This window comes from Zonotrichia leucophrys, chromosome 1A (assembly GCF_028769735.1).
Source record: "Zonotrichia leucophrys gambelii isolate GWCS_2022_RI chromosome 1A, RI_Zleu_2.0, whole genome shotgun sequence".
Taxonomy (NCBI): Eukaryota; Metazoa; Chordata; class Aves; order Passeriformes; family Passerellidae; genus Zonotrichia; species Zonotrichia leucophrys.
Window position 1 is genome coordinate 51,187,087 of NC_088170.1, and position 6,000 is coordinate 51,193,086.

The 6,000-nt window shown below is 39.8% G+C and overlaps 1 protein-coding gene across 2 annotated transcripts in view; it reads right to left on the reverse strand.

Moving 5' to 3' along the window:
* POT1 (protection of telomeres 1) overlaps positions 1-4,460 on the reverse strand; it is a 58,295-nt gene extending 53,835 nt beyond the window's left edge. Inside the window, exons 1-2 of one of the 2 annotated variants that reach the window (XM_064702743.1) lie at positions 4,028-4,460; positions 3,299-3,382 (exon numbers count right to left, since the gene is read on the reverse strand). The gene's annotated coding sequence lies outside the window, so the exon portion shown is untranslated. Of the gene's footprint in view, positions 1-3,298; positions 3,383-4,006 lie in introns of both variants that reach the window. The other variant, XM_064702742.1, reaches the window with a different exon arrangement.
* Between the last annotated feature and the right edge of the window lie 1,540 nt (positions 4,461-6,000).

Here is a 6,000-nt window from a genome sequence, read left to right on the forward strand (position 1 = left end):
GATTCGTAACAAGAGAGTTTAATTATGTAAAACTCATTTTCAGAGGGATTAGCCTCATATCTTAGTACCATACACAGCAAGAAGAAAGTAAGATTTCCTTGGCAATAGACATCCATCAAAATTACTCAATTTTTCAAACATTCCAAAACACCATAAATGGCAATATTATTTTACATACAAAGAAATAGAAATACATATAAATGCAAAGGGTAATGTAAACAGTGTTAATATTTTATGTACAGGTATAATATTTTATGTACAGAAATACAGATAGAAACCATGCAAAGACTTTGAATGACTCCTTCCCCAGCACAAGGTCATGGACAAACAGCCCATATTCAGTTTTTTCCCCCTATAAGAAAGTTTCACTGCAAGAAATTAAAACATTTTTCATTTTAACTTAAAATGAACAACAGATCGGCTTAGGTACAGATTAAAAAAAATCATCAATGAATCAAGCAAAGAAAAAATAATAAAGATAATAAGAATGGTATCTAAGAAGCATGGAAAGGACTTAGAACAAGGTAAGAAATGCATGACCATGTCATCTCTGGCCTGCCCTCACTGTAACAAAAGTCAATGAAATAAATTACTAGTGACAGTGCTATAATGCTGAGAAATAGGGGAGAGGAAGAATAGTCTATTGCAATGAAGTTACACATAAGAAAAATAGCAAAAAGTGATCTAGCAATAAGTAGCTATTGCTGTATTTTCTCATTGCATTGTCATCTCATTTCTTCTAGGGGTATCTTTGTCTTTGCAGTATAATTTTTATTTCAAGTATCTAAAAAAAGCTGCAACCTTATCAATCTTTTAATGTTTGCAGTAACTTTCAATAAACTAAGCAAAAAACAATTTCTGTTTTCTGAAAATTGAGATTGCAGTATTATAGCCACAGCCCTAATTTCCAGCAGTTTTAGCAATTTTTATATGACAGTAAAGAATAGGAAAGAGAGTATTTCCTGTAGTTTTGAATGGACACAAAAACTGGGTAATCTACTCAGTAAAAGTTTAAACTACATTTCAATTACAGTTCAAAAGAGCTTTTGCAGTGCTATGCAGACTGAATTCTTACAAAATATTCAGTTATAATTAAATGGAATTGGGAAACCATTGCAAAATTAAAAGACCAGTGAATCATAAGTTACAAACATAAGTCAACATATACAGGCGCAGAGAGCAAAATTATACACATTCTTTTAAAAAGTACCTTATTCTTCAGAAAAATCAAAAACCCACCTTATTGTTACTCCAGTACCCAAAGATATCAGAGCTCACTAATAACTTCTGACTATTTCTTTTGTTGTGAGTGACCTTCTTTCTCCTTCCCCATTTACAGCAAACTCCCCACTGCTGTTATTCTTGTCTAACAGATATAAGCAAGAAGCAAGAGTCACTCATGACATGTCAATAAAATACTTTGGTTTGAGGGTGTCTCAGCTGTAATGGCACATATAGGGTGACTAGCTTTTGTTTTTTCCTAGTTTCCAATTGACATGAGGAGCAAGGAGGCAGAAATGAAGCATTATGAACTGACCACAATCGCCATTCTGTCCCCTGCACTGCTCAGGGGTAGAAACAGGTAGAGAAATTGGAGTGGAGCTAAGCCCAGAAAATGGGAGAGGTGGGTAAAGATCTTTAGATTTGTTCTTATTTGTCATTATCCTACTTTGGTTTGATGACCAGTAAGTTAAATTACTTTGTTTGAGTCTCTTTGAGTGATCTCGCTGTCTCAACCTGCAAAATTTTAGTTGTGTTTTTTCCTCCCTGTCCTCCTGAGGGGAATGATAAGAGCAGCTTTGGCAGGCATCTGGCTTGCAGCCAGGGTCAGCCTGTGACAGCACAGAGCTGGGAGGCACAGCACCAGACAGGTTTCAATTTCTGCTTGAGCTGAAGCAGAAGTAAAATCCTGTTACAAAGGTGCAGATGCTGTTCCTGCTTTGACTAGTAAGGTATTAGAAGTTAGAACTTCTGTAAGATGTTACTAAATGAAGCTAAAAACAATGCTTTTATCTGTATGTTTTCAAACACACACCACGACAGCATTGTCATTAGCTCACCAGGATTTCAAGTCTCTAGTGAAAAGAGCAACTGGAAGATTTACACAGCTTTTCAGTTCAAAGTATCTACTTCCCACTTTATTCTAGCAGACTGAGAAGCTGATCTATTCCACCTACAAAGAGCCAACTTCAAAGTTAATCAGCAATATTGATCTTCACCCAGCAACAGTATAATGAGCCAGGGAGATATACAACATAACAGACTATTTTTTTATCCTGTTTCTCTCTGTTAGACCACTTGAGCAATTAAAAATAGATTTTCCTGTTTTTGTTTTTTTTTTTTTATTTTGCCATGAAGATGTCTTAACAACACACAGCACTGTAAATAACATTCCAGTAGAAAACAAGTGGAATGTTTTTACAGCTCCTAAACTCCTATATACATAAAACTAAGGTCATGTGTTCTAACTGCTAATCTCTGAAGCTTTCAGATTCTTGTTCCCAGCAATTAAGAAGCAAAGATACGAGTATCCAGTTCTAAGAGTTATGAAAGTAAATTTTCCAAAACAAACTGATAGAGCATTGGCTTTCAAAATTCACATGAAGATATTGTTAGTGCTGTCCTTGGTGTTCCCAGCTCTTCTGGAGAGCAACTCAGTGCAAGTAAGTCTGTCAAATACCTTTGCTGCTCTCAAAAGCCTGACAGGAATAATTCCAACTTGAGCCTAAGAAGCCTGCAAATGGTGTAAACAGAGCTGTACATAAGGATGGATATTGAAAACATCCCCAAACAAAACCAACAGAGACTTCAAGAAAAGCACTCAGCAGCATGGGACACTCCTTGAAGAGGAGTGAGACACAGCACATACACAGAGCAGAGAGAAGACTGAACTACAAATACCTTTTGCCTTCCAGTAATTAAAGTGACAAAAATTTGGAGAGTGAGCAAACAAAGAGCTTCACAACTTTAACAAAGAATTATATGAAAGGACGTAGACTGTTTAAAGTAGACTATATACTGTATATAGGATGTAACTCACAATTTAACACCCCAGAGAGAATGCAATATGCACCACTCAAGAGAAATGTAACACTGAGAACAGCTATGGTCTTAACTCTTATGTGCTGCTCTGCCCTATCCTTGACATTCTGCCTACTAACTAGAAAGTTTAGTACTTTCTCTACTACCAAGAAATACTTCAGTCATACATAAAAATTACATGAAGAGAATAATGTCATTTTGGGAAACAGAAGAGAATAAAACACATGACTATGTGGACTTCTGAAGGAAATCTCACCAAAGTCTGATGAAGAATGAAGGAACAGCCAGCAGCATCAGCATCTTATTGATGTGGCCAGTCAGTGGTAGATACCTGAAGCCCCTGTAAACACAAATACTAGTCAGTGCAATATTCAGGCTAATTGTCCAAAGTTAAAATGATTATGAAGTCATGCTTCATTATAAAAGCACACACCCATGTAGACCAGCCATACATTCCTACTATATTTTATGCAACACTTTGTCATAAAAATGAACATTTGTGGCTTGAACAGAATAGGCAGTACAGAACTACCACAAACCCAATGTGCCATCACAAGACAAAGCTTTTGTGTCATACAGCAGTCTTAATGAAATCACGAAGACCATCAGTGAACAAAGTGTGTAGTCTGTCTACAATTTTTTCAAAAGTCTGATTTTATATTAGTTCCTTGAGAATTCTCAAGAGGTGAAAACATCATGTCAGATTAACTAAAATAGAAGGAGAAATCAAGTCAGTAGCATGACACATCTTATTCCCTTAGCTGCCAGGCTTTAGCCTGCTCTTGCTGAAGGGCACTTATTTTTCATGGGAAGTACGTCCTTGGCTGTTCTTACTCTTAAGAGCAAGGTGATACTTAGTTTCCTTAGAACACAATAAGTTTCTTAAGCAAACAAAAGCTCCTTTATTTCAGATTAAAATTTACTTATTTGACATTGTGCAAAAGAGACTACAATCAAACATTACCTGAGGAAAAGGGATTCTTACACAGCCATTATTATCTCAACAGTAGTTCAGCTCTAGAAAGCAGCACTGAATCCACTGCAAAGCAGCGGCCTCGGGAGGAGAGCGCTACTCTGCAGATCCCACACGCCACACCATATCAAGCAATCGCTTCAGAAAGTCAATGCACCAGCTACAAGCAGCGAGACCTTCAGAACCAAGCCCACCAACACAATTATCAGCAGTGGTTACTCAGTGCCTGGAAAGAAACTTCCAAAGCCGTGGAGCACCGTGCGGGGACTGCATTCCCGGAGCAGAGCCGGTGTGCAGGGCAGCTGCGGGCTGGAGGGCAGCAAAGCCGGGCCCGCAAACCCGCCGGTGTCTGTGTGCCGCCAACCCTGTTTGCCCCAGCCCTTATCCCTGTTCCTCTCCCTGTCCCGCTCCCGGTCCCTGTCCCGCCTCGCCGCCTCCTGCGCCACTTCCGCCCTCCCCGCGCTCCGGCCGCGCATTGCGCATGCCCGGGGGGCGCGCGCACGCGTAGCGGGGGCGCCGGGCACACCCGTCCTGAAGGGACAGGGACGGGGACAGGGACAGAGCAGGCAATGGGAACAGGGACAGGGAATGGGAACGGGGACAGGGCAGGGAATGGGAACAGGGACGGGCTTGAACCCACTGATGTTCTTCTGCCTTCTCTTTTGGTTCTGTTTTTTCATGTCTGTAAAAGATCTGTTTAGCAATTAAAACACTCCGGTGAAGTGAAATCGTGGAAAGCTTATACATCATAGGTGAATTAAATTAAAATCATTTGGGATCATCAATTTGCACTGCAAATTAATTTAAATGGTTACTTGATCTTCTCGTCTTGACTTCTCTCCTTTTTTTCCTGTTTCTTTTTCCAGTTACTTTTTAATAAAATTTACTATTAGATTCTTTCTATAAAGTAACCTTAAACCTGGAAGAATTGGAAGTTCTTATGCCCTGTCCTGTATATAATCAAAAGAGGGGAAAAAAGCGCATAATTTTGATGAAAGAATACTCCAGTTTTATGTGTCAACAAAACAATTGGGTCTGACAGAAATCTAGCCTGAAGCCTGTTTTTTGTTGTAAGTTTTAGTACTGTTTTTGAGCAGTAGTCCTGTTCCTCTCCAGGAGGATGGCACGGGTGAGGGAATAGCGCTGATGGCAAAGCGCGGCTGTCCGAGGCCGGGCTGTCCTTGGCCGGGCTGTCCCCGTGTCCCCGTGTCCCGGTGTCCCCTGGCCTCTGTAGCCCCTCTGTCGCCGGCCGGGGGCTATGTACAAAACGGGACGGGACTGCTGAGGAACGTGCCTTGAGCTGTTCTATTTTCCAGCACCAGTCCCATTACACGGTTATGACAATGGGAAGATGCCATCAGCTCACATCCCAGGCAGCCGACCGAGAACTTAATGTTACAACTTACTTTAACAGTTTTTTGTCCAATCACACAAGGCAAAAGCATATTGACAATAGTTCTATCCAACCACTATAAGAACACGTACCTTTGGTTAAAACAATGCTTGCTTTTTCAAATACAATACCTGCTTGTAAGCCTTAAAACGCAATGCACGGAACTCCATTATTAAGCTTAAAACTTCCTAATATCTTGCTATATATGATATACATATATATATGTGATCTATATGTATATGATATATATAGATCATATAATATATGATATATATAATATATATATCATATAATATATGATCTACATATATATTTTATATAATATACTTTTCTGCAGCTTGGGGAGTTATTCTAGACAAGCGTTAATACACAGACCATTGTTCTATTTGTCCTTACTTTTCTACATTTTACATAATTTTTCTGCTGACCTATCTCATGGCTATGGCTTAGCTCCAATCACAGTTCTGTTGTCTCTGAGGCCTGCCTTTTGCAGCTTTCCCAAACCCCTCTGAATTTAAGGATTCCCACACCCCTCCTGCCATGAGCCATGCCGGCTCCCCCAGCCGCTCCCCATTCTCTGCCTTGGGGAAGT